The sequence below is a fragment of the Vulpes lagopus genome, chromosome X (assembly GCF_018345385.1).
Source record: "Vulpes lagopus strain Blue_001 chromosome X, ASM1834538v1, whole genome shotgun sequence".
In the NCBI taxonomy this organism is placed as follows: domain Eukaryota; kingdom Metazoa; phylum Chordata; class Mammalia; order Carnivora; family Canidae; genus Vulpes; species Vulpes lagopus.
Window position 1 is genome coordinate 96,419,212 of NC_054848.1, and position 27,040 is coordinate 96,446,251.

A 27,040-nucleotide genomic window follows, 5' to 3' on the forward strand; every position below is an offset into this window, starting at 1 on the left:
CAATATATCACTCTATTGATTATTGATCTGCTGATCTATTGATCTGTCAATCTATCACCTAATCTGTAAGGATATATCATATGCCAGAAAAGTTCAGCTTATCTGTACAACTGACCCCTTGCAACAAAATCAAGTCTATTAATTTAATTCTTCTTGCTTAGTATCCACTTCTGCTCCTCTAAAGGCTAAAAGGCCCTGTTATTTTAAAAAAGATTTTATTTATTTATTCATGAGAGACACACAGAGAGAGAGGCAGAGACACAGGCAGAGGGTGAAGCAGGCCCACCGCAGGAGCCTAACATGGGACTCGATCCTGGAACATCAGGACCATGCCCTGGGCTGAAAGGCAGATGCCCAACCACTGAGCCACCTGGGGCGTCCCAAGAGGCCCTGTTTTATTCCTCATCTTACCACTGCATGTAGGTACTTTATCCTGTTGGAAGATCTTTTCTTTGCCTACTCTCAAACTTAGAGACATGGCTTGTAGCTTTGGTGGAAAATCTGACCATTACTGAAATAGGCCACACACAAAAAAAGAAAAGATAAAAAGAAAAACGGCCAAACCTACATGATACTCTTACTCTCCCCTACTTAACAGCATGGATATTCTGTCATACTTTGATTTTTCTTTTTGGTGAAGTGGTAGAGAAAGCTAGGTCACTGGAATGTTCAAGGGGAATTTTAAAATGAACATGTTTTGGATTCACTGATCTATACTATAAAAAGGATGATTGTCAGCCATGAGAAAATTTAACACTCAGAAATCCTTAAAGGATTGACTGCAAATACACTAAAAACTCAATCTAACGACATCTGGACCTATATCATGACTATTCTGATTTTTCATAAACAGAAAATGATGACCAAACTGAAATAAGGAGATAAACTTTTCTTAAATGAAGAATAAACAAAAACTAAAGCCTAAGTTTTTTTTTTTGAGATTTTCTCATTTAGATGTTCCATATGCTCCCCAAACTCAACAGGTATAAAATGGAACTCATTTTCCTTACCTATGGCCCCCATTTGCCTGCCACCAAGGCCAAAACCTTTACTTTCACTCCCTGAAAGTGAATGGTACCAAAGTAGATGAATGGGAGTGGGGTAGGGGTAGGGTTGAGGGGGGAGTGGAAGAAACCACTACAAAAGAACAGAGTCAAAATATCCAGAAAAGGATCTGATTACAAACTGTGTTTAAAGATTTTTAGCTGACCTTAGCTAGGGTCATGAGAAATTTTTTCAACTCAGTTTCAACTTGATCTCACTAATACTGACTGGTATTACCATCTACCCAGTCTCCCAAGCCAGGAATCTTTCTCTCACTTCTTACATATGAGTGACTCACACCTATTAGCATATGTCAAATCTCATGGTTCTCAAAGTGTAGTCCCTGGATCAATGGCATCAGTATCCCCTGGAAAGTTGTTAGAAATGCAAATTCTTGGGGCACCTGGGTGGCTCAGTCAGTTAAGTGTCCAACTTTGATTTTGGCTCAGGTCATGATCTCAGGGTCCTAGGATCCAGTCCTACATCGGGCTCTGTGCTCAGAGCAGAATCTACTTGGGATTCTTTCTCCCTCTCTCTCTGCATGCCCCCCCCCCATGCTCTCCCTGTCTAAATAAATAAATAAATAAATACATACATACATACATACATACATACATACATACATTTTTAGAATCTTAAAAAAAAAGAAATGCAAATTCTTTGGCCCCACCCCAGAACAACTGAAACAGAAACTTGGGGGAAGGGTCTAGCAATCTGCAACTTAAGCCCTCCAAGTGATTCTGATACACACTCAAATTTGAGAATCATTCTTCAAATCAATCCACCATTATTCTCATTGTCAACTGCACCTGGATGGATGGGATGCCACCCTCGTCATGCCACCCTGGATGATGAGGGATGCCACCCTCATCATCTCTTATCTGGCCTATGGCAACAGTTTCTTAATTGGTTCCCTGGCCTTCAATATTACATCCTCCAATCTATCCTTTATACTATCACCAGAGTGAACCTTTTTTATTATATATATATATGTATATATATATATATAATATATATATGTATGTGTGTGTGTGTGTGTGTGTTTTATTGAACTTCCATTTGCCAACATATAGTATAACACACAGTGCTCATCCCATCAAGTGCCCTCCTCGGTGCCCATCATCCAGAGTGACCCTTCTACATCACAAATGTGATTATTAAAATGTTTTCCTAGTTCCTCCATGCCTATAGAAATGGTTTTTATTTTTAAATTATTTATTCATGAGAGACACACAGAGAGGGACAGAGACATAGGCAGAGGGAGAAGCAGGCTTCCCGATGGGAGAGCAATGCAGGACCCGATCCCAGGACCCCGGGATCATAACCTGAGCCAAAGGCAGATGCTCAACCACTGAGCCACCCAGGTGCCCCTAGAAATGGTTTTTAAACTGAGTCCCTAAGTGAGTTTCAAGGTTGCTCTCAGGCAATATAGAGGCTCAGTGGGTAGTAAACCAAACTTAAAATTTTATAAGTAGGGATCCCTGGGTGGCGCAGCGGTTTAGCACTTGCTTTTGGCCCAGGGCGCGATCCTGGAGACCCGGGATCGAATCCCACGTCGGGCTCCCGGTGCATGGAGCCTGCTTCTCCCTCTGCCTATGTCTCTGCCTCTCTCTCTCTCTCTGTGACTATCATAAATAAATAAAAATTTAAAAAAATTTTACAAGTAGCTTTATAAAATCACTGGTCAGCAAGAGAAAGGAGATGTTCCTTCAGAGTAGAAGTTCCTCTTCATCAGGCTCATCTTTTCTCACACTTACCATCCACATCACCCTTTACCTATATAGAAAGAGTATAGCTCCTCTAAGGGGCCAGGACTATTGGATGTTTCTGTGCCACTGCTTCTTTTGCTAAGAACATCTGCCCATCTTTGCCTTTTGTTCATCAGATTATACTGCTGTTCCCTAGCTCCTATCAGTCCACACTTATAGAATGGCTCTAATATACTAACATTCCCTTCTACATGAAGCCTTTTCAGATGCCTGATTCTCATTCTTCTACTAGATGCAATTTCTCTGTCGGCTCTCACTGTGACAATAACAGTAGTGAGAGTGATGGCTGATCTTTATGAGCATGTACTAGGTTATATGCAATCATTGTGCAAAGTGCCATCTTAAACCTCACAAGTTTATGAAGTATGAGGTATAATTATTATCCCCATTTTATTTAATTTTATTTAAGTATAATCAGCATACAGTATTAGTTTCAGGTGTACAATATAATGATTCAACAATTCTATATATTATTCAGTGCTCATCATGATTAGTGTTATAATTCCCATTTTAAAGATGAGGAGACTAAAGTTTAGAAAGATTATATTTAATCTACTTGTCCAAGTTGTACAACAAATATGTGGCAGAACTGGATCATCTTATCTACTTAAACCTCAAAGCATATGCACTGAACCTCTACAGCATAGGGCCCAGGATCATAACACATGAGTTAGGTAAGCAAAGAATAAGACAGAAGGGGGTAACAGACACAGGGAATGAAACAGGGTACACTCAAGCTATAAGCATTAAAAAAAAAAAGGAAGGAGAAAGGAGGAAAGAGAAGAAAAGAAGAGTCCTGGGTTGCAAACAAAACAAATCTGAGGACTGATCCTGAGTAGTATGCCACTAGCTTGAGACTCCTGTTTCATACTATATTCAATTCCCAACTTTATACTTGTCATAAAACCCATGTCAGGATAATTTATTAGGATAGTAGTGCCTATATCTTTCTTGTTGTTGTAGGTCACATGAAAGAAAGATAATTTTCTACTTTTCACCTATCCATGAACTTTGCATCCTAGACATCAAGGCAGAGGTATGGGGGACAAGGGGACGGAAATAAAGGGACCTAATTGGTCCATATTAGGAGAGAGAAAGAGGGCTATATTCTTGAGACTGTCAGTAGGATTTTAGGGATCTCATAAATGGTTGTACTTCTAAAGGAGGGGCCTGATAATGCATATCCAGGGGGAAAAATGGTCCCTAGTCAAATATCCCTGTGTACCAAGATCATAATAAACCATGCCCTTCACCAACCATGACTGCTAACTAGAGATTTTACGGCAAATTTTCTGTACCAGGTAAACCTCAGTGTACTAGTTCTCTATTGCCACTATAATAAACTACCACAGACTTGGTGGCATAAAACAACACAGATTTATCTTACAGTTCTGGAAGTCAGAAGTCTGAAATGGATCTTGCGGGACTACAGTAAAAGTGTTGGCAGGGCTACACTCCCTTCTAGAGGCTGTAGGGGATAATCCTTTTCCTTACTCTTTCCAGTTTCAAGAGGCTACCCCCATTCCTTAGCTTGTGGCCACTGTCTTCAAAGCCAGCAATGTTGGCCCGAACTCTTCTCAAGCTGTCATCTCTCTGGTCCTCTCTCTTCAGCCTCCCTCTTAGACTTTTAAGACCCCTTGTGATCATAATGAGTTCACCCAGTTAACCAGGATAATCTTCCTAATTTAAGGTCAGGTAAATAGCAACCTTAACTCCATTTTCAATCTTAATTCCCCTTCATGTGATGCAACATAGTCACAGGTTCCAGGGATTAGTACACAGACATCTTCGGGGAGCCACTCTGTCTATCATGACCAGTGATTCCTAAAGACTTTTTGAGTAGGGAGCTATTTGAGATTATATATCTTACTGCCCTATTAAGTAGTTTCCAATATGTGAATATTTTTAATTAAAATATATATGAGTGCCATGAGTAAATAAATTCATATGCATTCCACACCTATAACAATTGGTTATTTTATTTCTCTGTGTACAAGTCAGGCCTCACCTCTCTACCATGAGATTGTGATTGGGGACTATGTCTCCTATTGGTTTTTGTTTCCCCAGCACCTAGTACCATGCCTGGCACACTGTAGAAATTTTTGTTTGTCACAGTAGTAAATCAGTGAAAAATGCTTCTTCCAGTAAAAAAAAAATTGTAGAATTGTGTTTGTTAATTATTTCAAAGCTATACATACCTCAAAAGCTGAATCTAGTGCCAAAAAGGGAGGGGGAAGCTGAACATACACTCTTTTAAAAATCCATTTAAAATGCAGGTCAGATGCATTTTTTATTATTTCTAATATTGGATCATTCATCAGTGGAATAAGAAAAAAGAAAAGGGAACTTCTCCCCTAAACCATATGAATTCTTATATCTCATTTCAAATCAATAAGGGGAAAGTCACTTCTAAAATATTATGATTCATGAAGTTTATTTACCACTCCTTCTTTTGGGTTTGATCAGAATAGCCATCTCTGTATGGTACTAGTATTGTTGATATTTTATTGCATTTCCACATCTCATTATTATGTATTAAATGCTATTATTTATGGCCACCAGTCAATCTAATATGAGATAGAAAAATTATTGAAGGCTTGCCATCTCAGGAATAGACATTTTATAGGGATGAAGGACTGACTAGGAAGAGTCAATGGTCCTTCAGCTGCCCCTCAGATCATTAACTCCAAGTGGTTATTTGCTCCCAGGCACTGTCCTGTGCCTAGGTTGTTATTGCTGTGATATGTAGATGAAGAAGAATATATTTTAAATGCTTTACTATGAACTCACTGCTCATGAAGGGTGCCAGATTGAAAGCATTGGAGTCTGAACTCATCAGGTTATGCACTTGGCTGGTTCCAAGTTACAGAGAGATGCTTGACCTTGAATGACCACCTTGCAAGAGGGAGGAAATATACAGTTTTGCTGAATTTCAAGAGATCTACAGAAGAGCAACACATCAGCATTCCAAAGTTAAGCATTTTTATTGAGGAGAAAAATAAGACTACTAACTGAATTTCTACTTGACTCTATATATTATAATGCCAATACTGGTGTGTATGTGGTGGGGGGGGCAGTGGTGTTAGGACACAAAATTATTTTAACATAAAACATAAATAAAGCCCTATTACTAATGCAGTAAGACACTTAAACAAGCAGCAATCTTTTTACACAACAACTGGTATGTGTATTCCAGCTTAATGGCCAATCTTGATTCCATTTTGCACACTTGAGAAGAATCCTTAACTTTCTAAAAATCATACACTGAGGAGGAAGGTTAGAGCTATCCAAAGTTTTTATTATAGATACTAGAAAATCAAGGCTCAGAGTGGAAAATGACCTGAGGAGGACCATATCAGCAGTATACTAAGACCAGGAGCAGTGCCCAGATTTTCTGATTAACAGGCACAGGCTCTTCTAGCATATACCATGTTGTCTCTCTAAGGGAGGAAAACTAGCTGCTCTCTGAACCTTTTAAATATTTAGTGCCAATTATTTTCATAAGTGTGCATTCTTTTGGCCTGTTAGGCATTTTTCCTCCATTCTGATCTACTCAATCACCTAAGGTTAGGAAGACTCATTTTTCACACACTTAAGTCTTCTTAAGTATGAAAAAATACCTCTCAGTTAATATTACACAACTGGCAGACTTACAATTCCCAAATTAAGAACATTATTTCCACAAATGACACAAAATGCAGAAATCTCATCTTACTTCCTCAGTAAGTTTCATTTTTAATCTGTCATTTTATTTTCTGATACCTTTTTTCCCTATAGCGATTGAAACTTTTTGGCAATAGTATTCCCTAAAGGCAGTACCTCAAGAAGAATGGCAAATGGAACTATATGCATAGTTAAAAAATCTGACAAATCCATTTAAAATTCCCTTTACAGACTAATTTCAATTAACTGGAACCCAATTAAAAAAAATCCTTAATGTATTTGTGCTGTATTTTTCAATTGACAAGCAAATTGCAAGATTTTAACAATTTCATTTTTATATAACTTCATTGTTTTACATACTTTAGAGAAAGCATCAAGTGACTCCATAGACTTACCACAAATTCAGATCATTCTATTTACTTTTTTACAAGTTGGGATGAGTAATCTTATTTGAATAATAATGTGTAGCACTACCAAATATTACTAGCAAAGGAAAAAAATAATATTCTCTATTTCTTACTTACTAAGTACTGAACACTGACCAATATTTTTAATAAGAATGAAGGCCAATGAGGGAAGTCTTTCAGGTAACTGTAGATTTTAATTAATCTAAGTCTCCCCCATCTTGCCACATTTTTTCACATATTCCATCTACCAGAGGACTGAATAGAGAAAGCAATTGCTTTCTCAATATTCCAGGTGAGTTCTATCTACTTTGGCACATTTACCAAAAGAAAAAGCACAAGAACTTTTGCCCAGTAGTTGGGCAATAAGTATTTATTGAGCATATAGACTGGTAGATGGATGGATGAAAGGAAGGATGGAAAGGTAAATAAATGAATGCAATACCATGTCAATACAGATATTTTACTTGAGACTTTCCTAAAAAATTAAAAGATTCATTTCAGGAGGCAAATATTTGTTTTGTCAGTAAAATTCTCTGAATGAATTTTTTTCCATTGATATGGAAAAATGCCATGCTTATTTGAGGTCAGTGAGAACTACTAAATGGTTCTCAAACCATTGGTTCTCAAACATCCTTATTGGCCACTGCCTTCCCTTGTACTTTGCAGATATTTCCCTTAGGAAAGGAGTCTCTTAGTTTTAGCAGCTGTCTACAGAAAAGGTCACAGGATCACTCAAATATGTAGGACAGCTTGCATATTTGATTTTGCAAAGACTAACAATTATGGAGTACAGACACAAACTTATCTATACCATAGCCAAATAGGTTTTTAAAGGTTTAAAATAATGCATTTCATTTACATGACACTCAATGAATAGAACTGATTATATCAGTGAAACATTCCGTTCTTTTCACATTATACAACAAAGTGTTCAATTCCCCAAGTAAATTTCAGTGTAGAATGCACATACCTTGATAGATCCAGAAGTTATGGGAATCAAAAAGGAGACAGCTGAATAAAGGTCACTCTTGTAATTCCTGTAAACAAATTAGGCCAAATTATCCTTCAAACATATGTACAAGCAGGTCCAAAGCAATCCTTCTATGAGGGAAAGGAAGAGACGCATGAGGGGTTGGGGTGGGAGGAGGCATGGGGGTTGTGAACATAAGACTTCATTTTGCAATTCACAAGGAATAATGGGGTCAGTCTCCTAAAAGGTCTGCTTGAAACTTCAAACAATCATATTAACTATATAGCTAAGAATTTTTAAATTAACAATGAGTATACCTAGAGGGCTATGGGATTCTCACCCACAAGACAGCCCCAATTTAATAGTATTCAATTATTGTTCAATATACCACTCATTTTGAGATGAAATGCCCACAATTTCAAGGAGTCTTCACCAATAGAAATAATTTGTAGTAATTTAAATTTCTTATACTAAAATAGTTCTTTATAGTTCACCAGAAACCTTCATATACATATTTCATTTAATCCTCAAAACAAACCTAAGGAAACAGACTGAGAGCTTAAATGGCTTGCACAAAGTCACATATGTGGTTATGGCAGAGCCAGGATTAGAATCCAGGTCCCTTCACTTTCAGTTCAGTCATTTGTCCAATGTCCCACATGACTTCCTTCATGATAGTTATTAACTATATTTCTTCATAGGCCACACTTGGTACTAGGCAAAAGGGCAGGAAATATTTTCTATCAAAATTCCTACTATATCGCCTGACTTGAGAGACATATGTCTCTCTCTCTACATATGCACACGTGTGTATGTGTGTATACATATTTCATTGACACCGAAATGTTAACAGTATATTGATAAATGAAAAAAGCACATTATAAAGTAGTTACATGAGTCTAGCTTTTAAAAAGACATATATGTATGTAAAATACATTTTCTCTTCATTTTTTGTGTATCTGTATTTTCTTTTTCTATAATGAACATATATCACTCATATATAGAAAAGCTATGCTTTAAATTCTTCAAAAATCCATTTTAGGTGGACGGGAGGATAGAAGAAATAGGGGATGGGGATTAAGGAGGAAACTTGTGATGAGCACCAGGTGTTGCATGGAAGTGTTGAATCACTATATTGTACACCTGAAAATAACATTACACTGTAATATTACATTGCATGTTAGGTAACTGGAATTTAAATTAAAAAGAAATAAAACAAACCAAAAAAGGTCTCAAAAAATTCATCTTAGAAAAGGCAGTGTGTTGAACTAAAACAAAAGGGAAAACAAACTTTAGTATTCCAATATTTTATGATTGGCACTCAATTAACCTTATGGCCCCAACTTATCAATCAAGTAATCCCAAAACTTATTCTTTTTATATTGAGGCAAAATCTCAGTAATAAGGGCAAACAATTAAAAATTTCTGCACAGCAAATCAAGGCAGAAGAAAATATCTAAATGCAATTTTTTAAAATGTAGGTCAATAGCATTATTGTCACCTTTGACAAAGATCATCAATGTGACCTTGTAATGATAATAATAGAACATTATATTACTACTAATGATCTCAATATCCAATATACTATATATAAATCATAATAGACTGAAGTGCTGCTCTTGATTAGTTGCAATCTAATTGCCTGATGTGCATTTTTCATCACCATTAATGGTTGCTCAAAAAAGACATAGTTCTGCTCAAGTGTTCATGTGGTTCCATAATAGTGCTAAGTTAGAATCTTTCAAGGGAAGACATTTCAGAAAGTACTTACATCTAAACTATAAAAAAGTATTTCTGGCTCTTCTGCCACATGTACCAGAGCAAGTCTGTAGAAATTGGCTTCATACCCATCAGGCTGATTCTGCAAGGAGGTTAGCAAAAAGTACCTTAAAAAATAAACTGCCCTATATGCAGCATTTTGCCTTGGTGACATACACAGAGGACTGAGAAGCAAGGGCTTTGAAATGATTTAGCTCTTTTCTGCTTACTTCTCAACTGCCTTCAAACTAAAGCCTTCAGGAAGATAGCTCCCCATTTATGACTAGAAAAGGCCAGTTCATACATGGATCTATATAAGATACCCCAGGTTATTATGCTGTCACTTACCAGTTCAAACAGGTACCACTTCCCTCACCTTTAACCTCTGTATTTCACTCAAGAATTCATTTCCAAAAAAGAAACCACTGACTGTCTTAATACTTCATGTGGGCTAGCTACCCTTTAGGAAAAAAAAAAAAAGAATTCTTGACAGGACCATCATTGAATGCAACCAAGTAATGCACACCAGAGGCAAAAGCAGCAGGATACACAAATGTTAGACATGCATCTCACAGTACTGACTATTGGTTTTGGAGATAGGCTAGAGCCTGCAAGCAGGGTCCTAAAGTCAAATCTGAATAGCTCATTAAGAGTTCATCTAACCCATACTTTAATTAGTGCTACTGCCTCTGGTTTGGTCCTATGTAGAGAATAATATTCTACATCCTTCAGTTCTCAGCCTCTTAAAACAAAACCATCATCTGAGATTGGCTGTGGAGAGGAAGTGAATAAGATGAAGGTGAAGGAACAGAAGAATGGTCTAAGAGTCTGGTTAAAAAAATGCATACATATATAAAAATACATATATATCAAAATATGAATATATATGTGTAGGGATGAATATCTTTCTCAGGTGGATTTCAAAAGTATAATTTTTATTTGTTTAGGAAACGGGCCATTTTTTACTTGTTTTCAATAATTATTCAATTATATACTAATTATAACTATAACAACTTATTAACACTTTCTATTTTCAAGGGACTTTGGGCTGCATATAGGTCGCACTTTATTTTACTAATGAGTATATCTTTACATATTGCTACACATACTTTTAAAGCCCTAATGCTATTTTTCTAATGGGACGTTTACTCAAAGACCTTGTAGAAAATAATTGTGTTAATAACAGAGACGGTTTCCCCATTACAATGATCAGTGCTCTCAGACAATTAATGCCGCAACACTCTGTATTGTCACTTTCTTCCTCAGGGTCTAGAGAACTTCTAGGTTTACATTATTGGCTGCAGTTTCTTTTCTTTCTGGCAATATGGGCATTTCTAATGATGAGACCTGCCAAAACTTGTCAATGCTATTTTTCTTCTTTTCCATTAGAGGTGACTGTGGCTGAATAGCCAAGCAATCTATAGTCTAACTTCACATAATTGTTTTTACTACATGACATGAAGAAATATAGTGAGTAATCACTCCTGTTTTACATGAAGCAAATTGCTGATGGTTTCCACAGCAATATGAAGAAGTCTTAACTTGCCTAATCTCCCTTGAACATCCTGTTCAAATTCTGACAGGATAAACTCAGCCCTTCTTGGTTCTCCAATGACTAAAACTAGATTGGATCAGTGGATCTCACTTATTTTCCCTGTCTGTAGATCTCTTCAAAACAAAGCAGCCAGAGAACAGCTGGTCCCAGTAACAATTGGTATATTCCTCTCCCTCTAGCACTCTCAAGAAGAACAGGTTTATCCTCTTTGTTATTTATGACCTAAACCTTACCTCTATCTAAGGTGGCAATATTTATTTTTGTGGTTTTTGATTCCTCTTTGTTTTGTAAATGTACTTTTCGGCAATGAAAGCTATACAGACTTAATGTAGAAAATCTGGGAATACAGAAGGTATAAAGGAAAAAGAATCACCTAATACCCATCTCCTCCAAAGACACATAATCACTTCTGTGCTTGATTTTCCAGTCTTTTTTTCTTTCTTACATAAACATTTTCCTTTTATCGTAAAATATTTGTAAACATCATCTTTAATGGCCATAAAATATTACATTTTCTAGATGTACCATAAATCACTTAGCAATTCCCCTGCTGAACATTTAGGTTCCTTCATTTTTCCAACTATTACAAATAATTTCTGGTGAAAATCTTTGCAAATAAAGCTTTCTCTGCACTTTGCATTATTTCTTTAGGACAAATTCCCAGAAGTAGAATTACTGGGTCAAATGGATATAAGCATTTTTAAGGCTTTTGCTTCAAACTGCCAAATCTATACCAACTAACATTTCATCATGTCCTTATATTCATGCATTTATTCAATCACTACTTATTAAATACCTACTATGTACCAGGCACTATGCTAGGTGATATGGATGCAGTAGTGAAGAAAACAGACACAAAGCCCATACCCTCATAGAGCTAATATGCTAGTAGATTTGATAAATCATAAACAAAAATACAGTGTGATGTCAGGTAGTGATGAGTAATAAGAGGAAAAATAGAAGTGTATAAAGGCAAAGAAAATGAAGAATCATGACAGGACTCATTACATAGAATGGCCAAGAAGGCTTCTATGGTTAAGGAATATTTGATCAAAGATCTGAATGAAGCAGGAAAGTAAGCTTACAGAAATCTTGGAGAAAATTCATTTCAGGCAGTGGAAATGGCAACTGCAAAGGCCTTGAGAAATAAAAATGCATGGCATGCTAAAGGAACAAAATGGAGGACAGTGTAGCTAGAATGTTATGACCAAAGTTTGATAGATAAAATAGTAAGATGAAAGGCCCAACAGACACCAAATTACATAGGGCCTTGTAGGCTATAGTAAACAATTTAAAATTATTTTTTAAATTTTATTTTAAGCGTGAGAAGGTAGCCATAGGAGGTCAAAGAGTGAGAAAATCACAAGATCTTATTTATATTTTAAAAAGATCACCCTGGGGTGCCTGGGTGGCTCAATTGGTTAAGCTTCTGCCTTCAGCTCAGTTCATGATCTCAAGGTCCTGGGATCAAGCCCCATATCAGGCTCCCTGCTCAGTGTTGAGTCTGCTTCTCCTTCCCCGCCTTCTTGTTTTTTCTCTCTCTTGCTCACTCTCAAATAAATAAATAAAATCTTGAAAAAAAATAAAAGGATGACCCTGGTTGCTATGTGGAAAACTACAGAGGCCAAAAATGTAGGTAGGGGCATAATTAGAAGGCTATTTCAGTATTCTAGGTGAGAGATGATAGTTGTTAGGTCTAAGGTATTAATGATGAAGGAATATAAAATGTTTCAGACAGGATATATAGTCTGAAGGTACAGTACCAACATTTGTTAATTGATTGGAGGTCAGGTGTGAAAAAAGATTAATCAAGGACTCTGATAATGGAACTTGAGCAAGTGCACTGAGCATTATCCTACAAAACCAACAAAAAAATACCTTGTTTTTGTTTCTAATTCATGTTTATTTTTATTATCACCCTTTTTCACATTTATTGGCCATTTTTATTTCCATGTGTGAATAATCTTTTCATGCATTTGTCTAGATGGGATTTATAAAATCCTTTCCTGGGACGCCTGGGTGGCTCAGCAGTTGAGCGCCTGCCTTTGGCCCTGAGCGTGATTGTGGAGTCCCAGGATCGAGTCCCACATCGGGCTCCCTGCATGGAGCCTGCTTCTCTCTCTGCCTGTGTCTCTGCCTCTTTCTCTCTGTCTGTCTCTCATGAATGAATAAATAAATAAAATCTTTTTAAAAAATAAAAAAATAAAATCCTTTCCTCCCCTAGCTTCTACTTCATTATTTTCTGGTTTGCCTCTTACCTCTCTGACCTTAATCTGACTTGTTTTCTTTTGAAGGCTTCTCTTATTTCACCAACCTCTTGAGTGATTCTCAAGATTTCACCCTTGCTACTCTTCTTACTGTATATGCCCTCTCCCTAGGAGAACTCCCCTTCCTATTCCTATGATTTCAACTACTACATTGACCAATGACACACAAATATCTACCTCCAGACCTCATCTTCAGATCTGTAATTTCCATCTGTTACAAACCATCTCCATCTGGATGTCTAGATGGTGTCTTACCTTAAATAAATCCAAACATGACCTCATTATCCCCACCAAAACTGACTTTTTCTTCTATGTTCCCTATATTGCTTAATGGCATTACCTAATTTCCCAAGCCAAAGTCTCAGAGTCACTCCTCCTTCACCCTCTAAATATTTTCATTTTCCAAGTCCCACTAAGGCTACTTTATGAATGGCTCTCGAATTCCCCACCCCCATCCTTACTGTCACTGCCTTAGTTCATATCCTCATAACTGCTCACAGTTGCAACATAGTCTCTCGATGTCTCACTGCTGCTACTCTTAATCCACTTTAATCCATTCTTCATATAGGTGTCATCTTTCTAAAAACCCAAAGTTGGTGACCTGTGCCCTCACTTTAGAGCCCCTCATCTAATTCTATAGACTCTGCTACAACATACTACATTGCATGATTTTGGATAAACAGAAGAAAAACCACCATTCTCCAGTACAACTCTCCATAGAGGAAAATTTTAATACATTCATTCACTTACCAAATATCTACTAAGCATCTTCTGTGTGTCAGGCACATAGAAAGATATAAAATAGACATTAGTCCCAACCCCTGTTCCCCAATCTGGATAGAAAACTAAATGAAACTCTACTATCCTGGGTTGGTATTCTCCATTACTAATTTAGCCTTGTGCCCTTTCATAATCCTTTCCCATGTGGAATGTGGTTCCCCGTATTCTCTCAACTAAAAAATTCCTAGCTATTCTTTAAAAGCCAATTCAAATGACACATCCTTTACTAAACTATATCTACCTTTGAGTTTCCAGAGCATTCTAATTCCTTTTCTAGAGCATCTATTACATGACAATAGCATGCATATATGTCTGCCTTCTCCATTAGAATCTAAATTTTTAAAGTGTCCTTGTATCATTGGGTAAGCAGAGGCATTTTTAAAAAGTTTTGGTGAATGAATTAATGAAGAAATGAACAGATCAAGTTTTTTCTTCATGAAGACTGTTTTATGACATATAATCAAACCCATCTAATACTGAAGTCTTCAGTAAAAGAAGAGGACAGTCCCTGAGACCTATAGAGTCTTTGTGGAAGACCTGACACTTCAACACACATTGCCCCTGAAGTCTGTGTAAAGGTCATTCTTTTTCTGCCTTTCCTACAACAAAGAAGTTCCAGGTATTTTGCTAAATACCCAGGACCAGTGTTCTCTCACTACATCTATTCCTGTTTTACACATTTTCTTAAACATGTTTTATTCCACGTTTTACAGAAATATATTGTTAAAATTTTGTCTATTCTAGATTGAATTACTCCTAAAATATTTCTGTTGCACTGAATTCTAATTGTTTACATTAAAATTACCTCACTTTCACAAGTTGTCCAATGTTTCATCAAGGCAATAGCTCAAATATGAGAAAAGAACAAAACAATGAAGAAAATGTAACACCCTTGTGTTAACGCTTCATGGGTTTGAAACCAAAAATAAATGGTGTCACACCTAAGTGTTGACATTTTATTACACTCAACGTGCAAGATAAATCACAAATGCACCAACAATGTATGGATATATGCACAGAGTACATCTGTAATAAAGAATAACAACCTAGGAAATCAGTGTATTATTTTAGCTTCTACTCAAGATCATTGAGAGACTGTATGCGCCAAAAACAATACAAAGAATAATATTTTACATTACACTTATAATTCTCTAGGATACACGAAGAAATGGTGAGATTTAGAAAAAGAATAAAAAGGCTAATCACTACCAATACTTCAGTGAGTGTCCCAGAGCTTCCTTTCTCATAACCCTATGCACTACCTCAATTCTTGGAAAGGAAGAAAAGAAAAAGGGAAAGAAGAAGAAATGAGAGTGATTTTTATTGTTATTTCAAGGTACAAGAGTGTTCTCAAATCTAAGCTATAGGTATCATTGGCCAATCAACTGCACAGCCTTCTCCCTTAGAGATCACTAGGTCTCATTAGTGAAATTAATACTATCTTTCCAAAAGGAGTTTCTTATTTGACTTGCATAGCAATGATGTCAATGCTTCCCTACACTGCTTAGAGCTGTAAACATTTAATGAGTCACAATCACAAAGATATACTCATTTTAAGCATTGAGTAAGCAAATAAGTGATGTATGTTTCTGTAAATGATACTTGCAAAATCCATATCAAAAATGTATATATAGTATTTGATAAATATTCCTTTAGAAAAAAATTCCATCCCCACACATATAAACACAAACATTTTGGGGCTAGTTAATAGAGCAGGAGATCACACATCAGTATCATTCAAATGCTTGCAATTAAGCAGAGCAGCTTTAAAAAAAGAAAATCATTAATGCTAAAGGGGGTAATGCATGGAGTATAAATTCAAAATGTTGATCAGAAACATTCTGTTGATAGGAATTGAGTTAGCTAGGAACATTTCAGATTTAGAAGGCTTCCAGTCACTCTGTGGTTGTAGTGTATTTATACACCTCTATATTTAAACACAGGTGGTAATTAGCAAGATTGAGACACCTTTAATAAGGCATCATCATAGGTGCAAAGGATGTGTAGCATACGATGAGTTCATTATCAATAACTTCCCTGAATTAATCATCTCTTAGGACATTTAATTTTAAATGTACCTGAAAAAAACGTGGATTATTGAGATAGGCCATCTGCAGTATCTTTTTCTAATTTCTCTGAACAACTGAAGAGTTTTCTTAAAACGTCTATATACAGCTGGGACACAGGGATTATAATATCTAATAAGCCAATTGACTACCTAATCTGGCACCTTCTCTTTGACAGGTGTCTAAACCAGATAGAGGCATAAGAAGTTAATATGAACACTTACAATCACCAATTATGTAAAACCATGCAACTGGGAAATTTTCTCCTTGACCTCAGCCAGTGATCAGATTTTCCCCAAAGTATGCAATGTACTTTTATTTTGGCTGCTTTAAAAATCCTCATTCACACAGGCAGCTAAAAACATTAAACTGTAATTCCAAACATTAAAATGAAAATGGACTTCCTTTGATATAACCATATAGGGATTCTACAACAAGTTTTATTTATACGACTGCATCCTCATCCTGAATATTCACAATACTTTTCATCTAAATAGGTAAACAGTTGAAAAGTAAATATATGGTAACTTCAAAAGGGAAACTGAGGTGATAACACCAGAACATTATTTAGATGAATAGCCAAAATTCGTTGGTCAGATATTTGGAACCATCTAGATGATTGACTTACTATTTTACATTGTACATCTAAATGCCAGGCATCTGCTCAAAGGCTAGAAGAAATGAACATGACACAGAAGATAGGACACAGGTAGATACTAGGAAATTTATATGTTCAACAATGATGATTGACTGAATTTTTCAGATTTTACTCAGCTATTTTCATATTACACCATTATGGCCGAAGTACCAAAAATAAACCAATAATCAAAATATATGCAATTCAATAACACACAGCTAGATACCAATATTATCAATATTCACTAAAATGTAAAAATATATTTTTTCCTACATTATAAATCTCCACCTTCTTCTATCATTAATAATTCTGTCTGGGATATTTATATTTTGAAATTCTAGTCACTTTAAAACAAAAATACCTGGTGACATATAAATACAGATCTTCATTCTTTTTTCATAACCAAAATCTTTTTTCAGAATCACTCTTTCTTAGCCATAATATAGAAATTTGTTTACAGCCATAAATTCCCAGGAAAAAATATTAGTTTATTAGGACCCACAGCTGATAATATTGCAAAAAGCTTAACATGGATTGCAATTCAGCTTATATTAGAATTTGTGATTCCAAAATTCAATTTTGTAAGTCATAATCAGCCACAAAAATGTTACAACAGAATATGAGAAACATTAAAAGGCAATTTCCTCATTGTTGACTACTTATCAACTGACAACTTAGTCAATTAAAATTAAAACAATCAGTATGCTTTATGGTGACGGGTAAAATGAGTGTTTTACAGATTTCAAATAAATGTTTTCAAATCCATTTGGTCTCTGTAATAAAAAAAAACAAGTGGGGCATAGATATTTTAATAAAATTGTTTTCATATTTGGAAAGGAAAAATAACCAATCCTACCGGAAAATTCAAGCATCATTTATATTTAACTTTACTATGATTGCTAACTAGGCTTCTTCAAAGTCTACAAAATCATAATTTGAAAGAACATATTTTTTCAATATAATAGCTATTATGAGTCTATTTTACAGCTGTGAATGTCCTCATAGAACAAAAACGCTCTGTAGCACACATAAATACCAACAGGAATGCACAAATCAAGCCTCTATTTCTGTGATTATTTTGAAAGATCTGGTTGAGTAGGGGACAAAGAGGGTAAGCAGTAAGATCTTCAGGAAAATGACAGAGATGGCACTGATTTTTGTTCTGCTTAATCATTTATTGCTCGCAAATTCAATTCCCTAGCCTTTTACGGTTACTTTCAGGGACCAACAGGCTGGCATGAAATTAAATTAACAAGCAGGTTCCCATCCTGAATTAGTGACTCCCAGCTGTCTGTCCCGTCTAGTTTCCATGGCAGTAGAAGAATTGGTGGGAAATGAGGTGCAGAAAATTGTAAGAAGCCAACATATCAAACTCTTTAAGTTGATTTCTTTAAACGGATGAATCAGTAGTGGGGGCGTAGTGGGGAGGTAGAATTGAAGTTAAAGTTTTTAATCTCCTGGCTTGTTGAAAAGGCCAGTGTGTTTCTGTTTTTGTAATTGCTAAGGGATGCAAGCAACATCTCCTTACACATTTCATAGAAGGCTAGATTCAGAATGGCACATAGTTCATTATGTATTTTATAGTAATCCAAGAGTGTTTAAGGTACTCTATATTATTTTGAAGTGCTTCATTTTATTTTTGCTTTCTTTTCTCAGCATAGATATTAAGATTCATCAGCCTGTTAAATGACTCCAAACATCCAGAGACTAAGTAAAAAATTCTCTCAACCAACCAGATGTTTGCTTGCATCAACTCAAACAGCTGGATGGTTGACTGAACTTTTCACTCAAATATCTGAGAGCGAGCCATAGAGACCTGTCATAAGCACCCAGAAAAAAAAATACTAATCTTGGCACATACCTACCATAAACACAGGTATGAAGGCTCAGAGTAAGAGCTTCACAGGGGGTGCTCCACCAACATGAAAAGAGATTATTTAACCCATTTTCCAATTAACTTCTCCACTCACACAGTTAAAGTAGGTTGGGAATGGAGAACCCAGTATTTCAGAGTCATTACATCACATTGAAAACATCATCCAAGAGATAGTGTTTAGTTGGCATATATGCATGTTTCACCATATGCTATTGTTTACCTAAAGTAGAGGCTTGGACAGGAAGTAAAAGTCCGATTTTTTTTTTCAATTGTAAATTATCCAAGATTATACTTCCAGGTCTAGAAATGAGTCCTAAAGTTACATAAGAATTTAACAGGCTTTATTTATCAGGCTTTAAAATATTGTTTTTTAAATATTAGAGATCCAACATCAACCATAAAAATATTTACTATCTCCAATTAAAATTAGTTTACTTTGATTATACACAAAAATGTTAGCAATCCAATTGATATAAATATTGTTATACAATAATTTTCAATTTATGCCATCAAATTCCAATTTCCTCAGCCTTATTTTTCATGGGTTCCAAATGTAAGCAATTTTGTTGGCCTTGCTAAATTGTACCACCATGCATCTAGCAAACTACAAAATCTCTATACATCATATAATTGTCATAACAGAGTACCACATACTGAAGAGACACCTATAGTTGGACCATCAAGGTTATTGGGAATAATCAAAGCTGCGTGAAACGTTTTCTAGCATTCATTTGCTCAAACTAAGCACGGTTCTAGCTGGTTCTATCTGATATTTACTTTTCTCAGTTCTAAAAAAAATCAATGGAAAACAGAAAGAAATAAATATATTAAGCCAGGATCATAGAAAGAAATAGAAATAACATAGAAAGCCAGGATTCAGAATGTTTTACCTTTTAGGGGAAGGAAAAATAATTGTAATCTACATTCAAAATAGTGATTTAATCTAATACACAGAATCTGCAGATGATTTAAAGCACTTACTGTATGTGGAAAGAGTTCTAAGATTTCATTTTTCTTAAATCAGCAGCTACATTCCTGGCTATGGATATATGCTGTTGATCAGAAATGCTAAATACTCTTTATTACAATATTCTTCATCATTTAATCTGCCTGTAGTTGTGCTAGTAATTCAGTTCAAACCTTTATTCCAAATGGTAACTTCTTTTCTTTTTAAGTGTGCACAGATTATCACGTTTGAGGGTAAAGTCACAGGAATTTAAAAATATATATAAAATTTTAGTAAAATTATTATATATGTTTTATATATGATGCATGGCACTCTTTAGAGATTGTGTGCATGAGTGGGAGAACAAGTATGTACTATAAGAATTTTGTTTTCATTAAAATAAAATATGAGTATGCAAAGTAGTGCTCTTCTTTTGACCTCAGGTCAGTCTGTCAGTCAGTGGGTGGGTAAATAAATAAATAAATAAATAAATAAATAAATAGTTTGGGAGACCTTAGGGGATTTATTAACTATAATCTATACTAAACATTTGATAACTAAAAACTGAAACCGATGGACTTTTGGGAAAAACAAGCTTAAAGCAAAAATTACATGGACTCTAATGGCTATCTTTAACACAGAGTAGAAAAAAATCTGTTATGTTAATTACTACTGAACCTTCTTACCACTTCCAAGTTTTTAAGATTGTCATGGAAAATAAAGTTCAGAGGCAAGATGTCAAAAGAATATTTTGTAGTTTGATGATTTAAAGTAATATTGTACAGAATAAGCTTAAATACTAAGCTGTTCTGCTTCAGCAAGAATCTTTGTATGAAAGGCATCAGAAAGGTACAATGACTATAAAGGAAACTATGATTATGTCAATGTTATTTAAACATATCATAGCTGAATTGGAACTATGAGACTTCTAGGGTATTTGGACTTGGATGTTGAATTAGGCCTTTGAATGAGACCATAATTACATGTAACCTGATTTTATTTTCTAACACTCCTATATGTTTGAGTATTTGGAGTCTCACTTAATCACCCTTACAGCACAATGATTCTACAAAGCCTTCTTTCCTTCAGCCTCCTTATATATTATAATGTTCGCAATTGGGACCTAGAACTAATGGTAAATATTAACTCATGTATTAAAAACACTCATTTTCTACTGTATCTGGCATTGTTCTAGAGACTAGACTCTATTAGTTTTATTACGCAAATGCTAAAATTTCTTTGTGGAGTTGTTTTCCAGAAACACCTGTTTATCAAAAACATTCTGGGGGACAATCTGAAAACTTTCAACTAACATTTAAAGCATGGATTCATTTTGGAAATTACTTGAACTCCTTTTCAAATGTGTCTTGTGACTTTCATTATCATTAAAAGGTTCCAACATTAATTGGGCATAGTTGAAAGCTTTTAACTCCCTTAAAAAAAAAAAAAACTTCACAATAGTAAATTAGTTAACACATCACCCAATAAAAGTCTTATAAACTTCGACCAAAATGGAAAAGCTAGGATCTTGCTTTTCCAGTTCTTTACTTTAAGGGGCATACTACGTCTTCTAAAAATCCATTTTTCCCCACAATGCAGATATGAAGAGCAAAGGGGGTGTTGAGCAAACAAGCAAATGCTGGGTAATCATGGAGCATCACGTAAAGCTGTGGCTCTCCTTTTAATAATAATTTTAAAAAGCCTTTCCTTCTTAGACTGTACTTTCTTGGCAGCAGTTAAGTCCCCTATGCTCCAAAACGAAAGTCTTTGGACTAAGAAGATGAACTAGGATATTTCAGCCAAAAGATAATAGCAGAGCAGACATTTGCAATGTCTTTCCCAAACAGGTTGAGTAGCGAGCGACTGATTCTCACAGTACCTGGTGAGTTGTAATCATAAAACAACAACCTAAAATTCAAGGAAGCGGTCTGTGACCCTTACTTACCACAAAGGCGATCAATTAAATGTTAATCAAACAGTACCTATTCCAGTCCACTGGGGTATTTCGTTTCCTTTTGGTTTCTAAAACCGAATGGCTACTAATTGCCCTTCTATAGCACCAGAAACTTCTTTTCGCATTTCTTTGGGCCACCTCAAATACATCTCGGGATTCACATTGCGGGTGGGGGGTACGGAAAGTTCAGGCAGCTCCGGACCAACTGCTTCATATAGAAAATGTGGAGTTTTCTTACGCATATTAGCATATCACCGAGCAATGATGCAGATCTGCTAAACCCGAAGCTGAAGCTGCCGACGGCAAGCAGGAGCTGCAAACCAGACCTCGCCTCCGCCCCTACTCTCCCGGTGGCGAAATAGATGTCGAGACAACATCTACTAGTGGAGTGAGATCGTCTGTCTCCGCAATTGTAAACAACTGGCTCCACTGGGTTTGCTGAAATGTTTAAATACACTCCTGACAGCAAACAAATCCACTCACCAAGTCGCGCTAACAGTCTCCCTTCTCCACCTCTAGGAAAAGCATCCTAAAACTGAATTGTCGATCCGCCCCTTGTGGAGTGGAAGAAAGTGAGGTTATATTTCCCCAAGCATGCCTAGAGGGTACTTGGCGCTCCGCAGAGGTACTGGCCGCTGCTAGATTCCCGGGCCCACGTCTCAGGATGAAATGCAAAAAAACCACACAAACCCGCGCAGCTGAGCGCGTGGTTAAAGCCAACACCGACGGCTCCCAGAACACCGACTACTGCGTAATGACGGTCTCTTTTGACAAAGATTGGGGTATAGGGACGACGCAACGGGTGGGGCCCCGGACGGCGTAGGTTAGAAGGAGGTTCTAGAGTTCCCCCCCTCCCCGAATCTGGGCTCCCCAAGTGAGGCTCAAAGAGAAATTCAGAAGCAAACAGGTACTAAAGTGCGTCCTAGCCCCTGGGCATCTTGGAGAGGTGGCACTAGCGGGACGCATGTGGCTGAGCCCGGGGCGAACGCTCCAGGTGGGAGGGATGCCGGAGAAGAGGTGCCCCTTGTCTCTTCTCAGACCGAGCCCCCCTCTTCCCGGCGTCCAGGTCCACTTGTTAGAGCGCGAGAGCTGAGGCGAGGGCTCCCCTTTCACAACCGGAGGAGTTGGTTGGCAAAAGTGTCGTCAGTAAAGCCCAGCAAGCCCTCGAAGGCAGCGCCCCCAGGGCCCGCTGGAAGCTTGAACTGAGACCGAGGCCGACCTGCCGCCTTCCCCGGGTGGTCCAGAGCCCCGGGCCCCGCGGAGGCCGGGAGAAGAAGGAGCAAAGCTTCTGCTACCTCGGGCAGAACTCCCAGAGCGGACGCAGCCCGTGGTTCACCGCCGGGAGCCGCCATCCGTCGCCTGCAGCCTCGGGGCGAAGTTCGCCCGAGTCCTTGGGGTGGGAGGTGGGGGTGGAGGCCGCGAGCCGGAGGGAAGGAGGTGAGGGCCGAGAGAAACGCACCTACCTAGTCCAGGCGCAAGTTTCGGTGGCGTCCCCAGGTGCGGTCCCCCGCCCCCTTGCCAGGTGCTCAGCCCCGCCGGGCGCCGCCGGTGCCCAGGACTTCAGGCGTCTCAGCCGGTTCCTGCGGGAAACGACTGTAAATCCACATTACTGTTCGAGCTGCCGCTTGGGCCCCCGCATCGCTCTCCTCTGGCTGGCGGCGGCGGCGCTCTCAGCCGGCAGCCGCCGGGGGCAGGGACCGAACCTGGCTATTGCCGCGCCAGCGGACGATCCTTGCCAGGAGGGTGCTTGCGCCCGGGGTCGTGTGCGTGTGCGAGAGTGTGTATACGCGAGAGTGTCCGTGAAAGAGAGAGTGTGCGTGTGTGTGCGAGCAGAAGGGGTGAGCTCAGCCCCCGGGGCGCTCGGAGGTGAACTCCGGGCTGAGCCGGAGCCCGCCGCGCTCCCGGGTGCGGGGCGTCTGCACGGCGAACGGCTGTGCTGATGTTGCCGTGGCCGCCGCCGCCGCGCTCTAAGGCTGGTAGCGGTGGTGCAAAAAATGTTTCTCCGCTACTCGAGACCAAAAAACCTGCCCTGTCTACTGAGCATGCCCGGTTTGACAGCTCTACAGCCGAGGGTTTTTTTTTTTTTTTTTTTCCCTTTTCCCCAAGACTCCAGGTTTTAGCCGCAGCTGAGATGGGGAGAGGGAGGAGGAGCAGGAGGAGGAGGAGGGCCGAGGGAGCAGGTAACGGGCAGAGGAAAGGAAGTCGAGAGATGAGAAAGATCAGGATGGAGACAGGGAAGGAGAAAGCTGGAGGTGGGAGCAGAGGAAGGAAATACGGATCACCAAAATTTAGATTTTTGTACCACAATGAGTTTCTGGCCTGGGGATTCTCATGACTAGCTTATCCCCACCCCCCTCCGAGGGTTAGGTGAGGTACGAGGTTCAGAGGAGTGTTTGTCATCCCCAAGATCAACCTGGGACAGTGTTTCATAGTCATGACACACACAAACGCGCGGGCACACACCACACACACACACACAAAGGAGCGTGATCACTGCTGCGCTGTGTTCAGCCTCAGGACTGACTTAGAAAGAATGTGAAGTCTCTTGCCAGTATAACTTTGGCAAAAAAAAAAAAAAAAGAAGAAGAAGAAGAAGAAGAAGGAGAAGAGAAAAGCGAGCGAGCCAGGGAAATTAGGTTCCTCCTTTCCCCCTCTCCCCCGCCTTCCAGAAAAGCCAAGCCCGCGAGTGCGTGTGACCCGCAAGCTCTCTCGCGCCCGTCTGTGTGAGAGCACCGCGGACTGCCACCAGCTGACAGCGTGACCCCAGCGCGCCAAGGCCGGCCACCCGCAGCCTCCTGGCGGCGCGTCAGCTCAGCGCTGACAAAGTCCTCTTGGGCGGGGGCGGGGGCAGCGCTCCAGCTCTGGCCCTGCCGGGCGGCTCGGGTCCCCGGGCTCCTCAACCGGCCCCGCCCCTCACCCCGCCGGGCGGGAGGGCACGTACCCGGGAGAACTCAGCGCGCTGCCCCAAGCCCTGGATCCCTCCTTTCCCACCCTCTCCAGCTTCCTCTAAAAAGCGGAAAAGCGGAATCTGCATGTCCAGAAACTCGCTTCGGGAGCCTTAGGAGTCCTACTGGGCATGCTCGGGACTTGAGGTGCCTCGCGTGCAGGAACTCTCCGGCCGCCAACCTCTGCACGGCCGCGCCAGATGTGAGGCTTAAGAGGAAGGCGTTGGCGCCCTATTGGAGTTTGGCTCCGGTTCCGGGAAGGGCGGCGGCGACGCCCACGGTCGCCTTCTCCTTCCCGGCTTCCCAGCTAGAGCAAGACCCTGGGAGATACCAAGTACCGAGCCAGGGGAGCTGCACCAACTGGAGAAACGGGAGTCTCGCGTACTGCCAGAGCCCCTACCCCCAGCGCCACCCCCGCCGTGGGCTGGTAGGGGGCGCGCAGAGCAGCGAAGAGAGCCCCGCGCGTGTTCCGGGGACTGCTAACCTCTAGGCAAAGAAAAGAGAGCGCGAAGAGCCGAACCTTCTTTCGGGGAAAGACGCTTCCTGATGGTTTTCTTGAGTGAAGAAAGAACGGCGTGTGTGAATGTGTACGTGTGCACGCACGTTTGTAATTTTTCTCCGCAAGAGCAGAGCCAGGAAAGCGAGAAGCTATTGCTGAGTTGAGAGCCCGCTAGGGGTTGCAATGAGGCACGTTCGGAGCCTTGGCTGGAGCTAATGACCGGGAAGAGTTGCTCGCGGCGCGGTGGGCGCGCACCAGAGCTTCCAGCTGTTCTCCTCCCTGGGTGGTGGCAGCTGCGCGAGGACAGCTTCCGGGCGGCACCGTCTCTGCGCTCCAGAGCTGACCGACCCGATTCGGTTTCCGAAACAGAGGTAGTATAGGGTGACGCCAGGGGGAGATCTTGGAACCGTGCGTTCCTCCTCCTGGTTTTTAATACAGGTGTTTGAAAGAGGGTGCTTTATGAGCCCGGTGCACCACCGGGGGGAGGAAATGGACCGAGCTGAACGCCCGGGGAAAGACTCCGGGAATCAAGAGCTGAATTTACCCTTCGTCCCTTTTCCAACACCGCCTTCAGCTTTGGGCAGGAATCGCCTGGCTCCCTGCCGTTCATCACCCCACCCCCACCCCCACCCCACCGCTCTGCCAACAAAGAAACAAAAGATGACAACTCGACTCTGTAGGGGGATAGCAACTGCTTCCAGAACCATCTCTTGAGCTGAAAAAGCAACGGAGGAAGGCATGGCTGTAAAGCCTGTGTCTTGACACGAATATGTAAACGAACCTTCCTAAAACCCACTACCCTCCTCTGAAACAAAAGCATATATATATATATATATATATATATATATATATATGCATTATATATATAGATGATACATTTAGATCATATATAAATACCCTAAATAAAAGGAAGAATCCTCGTTAGGAACTACCAGAATCCTGAACTGTGTAGGGAAGACTTTCAGGATACCTCCTCAATTCCCAACTAAGAGTTCTAGAAGGAGGAAAAAGAAACATCTGGCCAGTCCCTTCTCCAGTGACTAGAAACACTCTGAGTCTAAGGAAACTCTGTAACCGATGATTATGGAAAGAACTCATAAATGAAAAGGGAATTCTGACAGAGTGCTAGGTGGACAGACCATAACAGCTGTGGAAATGGAATACAGGATTTAAAACCAGGATCATCTCACTCTCACACTTGCAGTCTCTTTTGTTACTCTTTTGGAAGACCCAGGAAGGAAAGGGCAGTTGATAACTAGGGATTTCATAAAAGGAAATTCAGCTTGTTTCTCTCCTGGCAATAGCACAATCCTTTTAATCATTTTAAGGGAAAAAAAAATTCTCTCCTCTGCTGCCTCCTCTTCGTATTTTCTCTCACATTCTTCCCTCTCATTTTCCTTACTGGTCTTTCACAGCTCCCTGGAGTCCTTAGTTCATTTGGTCTGCAGCTGTCTACCTTTTAGTTCCTTCAAAAACATTGTTTCCATTTCTAATTCCAAAGTACAGAGGGCTCTGTCACTTTTCTTCCTTTCCAAAGAACTGATTTACTGCTTCTGGAAGTCCACAGCCTGATACCATAGGTGGATTTCCTAAAGCATTTATTCAACTTTAGGGATTCCCTAGACACATTTAAGTAGCAGGAAGTTGCAGAATTTTCAAGTCGTTTTGCTCATAGGAGCAAGAATTTCTGTTTCAAATGTGGATATCAGGAAGAAGGCACACTAAATTGCCAGTTTCAGAATGCCCAATGTAAAGGAAAATATAACCAATTGTAATGGAGTAGGCAATCTATATAGACAGTTATTCAGTTGCCTAGATTATATTATTCAAATAATTTGCTAGGAATTTTAAAAGAGCTATGCCTTTTCATTAACAAAGACCACACACATGTATGCATACATCTT

General features: G+C 39.3%; 1 protein-coding gene across 9 annotated transcripts in view; it reads right to left on the reverse strand.

Moving 5' to 3' along the window:
- The window catches only part of TENM1 (teneurin transmembrane protein 1), an 802,950-nt gene extending 779,311 nt beyond the window's left edge, over positions 1–23,639 (reverse strand). For 6 of the 9 annotated variants that reach the window (XM_041741541.1, XM_041741545.1, XM_041741547.1 and 3 more), the window contains exons 1-2: positions 23,156–23,639; positions 7,854–7,920 (exon numbers count right to left, since the gene is read on the reverse strand). The gene's annotated coding sequence lies outside the window, so the exon portion shown is untranslated. Of the gene's footprint in view, positions 1–7,853; positions 7,921–22,987; positions 23,048–23,151 lie in introns of those variants that run through there. The other 3 variants (XM_041741544.1, XM_041741543.1, XM_041741542.1) reach the window with 2 other exon arrangements.
- Positions 23,640–27,040: the final 3,401 nt, after the last annotated feature.